This window comes from Nicotiana attenuata, unplaced genomic scaffold, assembly GCF_001879085.1.
Source record: "Nicotiana attenuata strain UT unplaced genomic scaffold, NIATTr2, whole genome shotgun sequence".
NCBI lineage: Eukaryota > Viridiplantae > Streptophyta > Magnoliopsida > Solanales > Solanaceae > Nicotiana > Nicotiana attenuata.
Genome location: NW_017670910.1, coordinates 163175 through 163572, shown reverse-complemented (window position 1 = coordinate 163572; position 398 = coordinate 163175).

The window sequence follows — 398 nt, the reverse complement described above, 5'->3', positions numbered from 1 at the left end:
TTGGAATAATATAATATTCCTTCCTTACACAATGTTGGCACTCAATAATTACAAGATATACTTCTTTAATAGTCCAACTCCTCAGATCTCTGAGTCTCTTTCATCCAAATTGACAAAATACTATTGCAGCCATACACACTTAGTCACGCAGCCGCACAACACTTGTTGTTTTATTATTTTTAATTTTCTGCAGAATTATTATTTTATTTTATTTTATTTTATTATTTGTATGCCATGCCAATTGGTCAATTCATAAAAAGTAGTCCTGTGCATGAAGCATCAGCTTTTATGATCCGGGGTTCGGGAAAAGGTCGCACCCACTAGGGCAGTCTACCTTAATGCAAGCATCACTCGCTGATTCCACAATTCATACCTTAGGTAATATCCTTATATATATA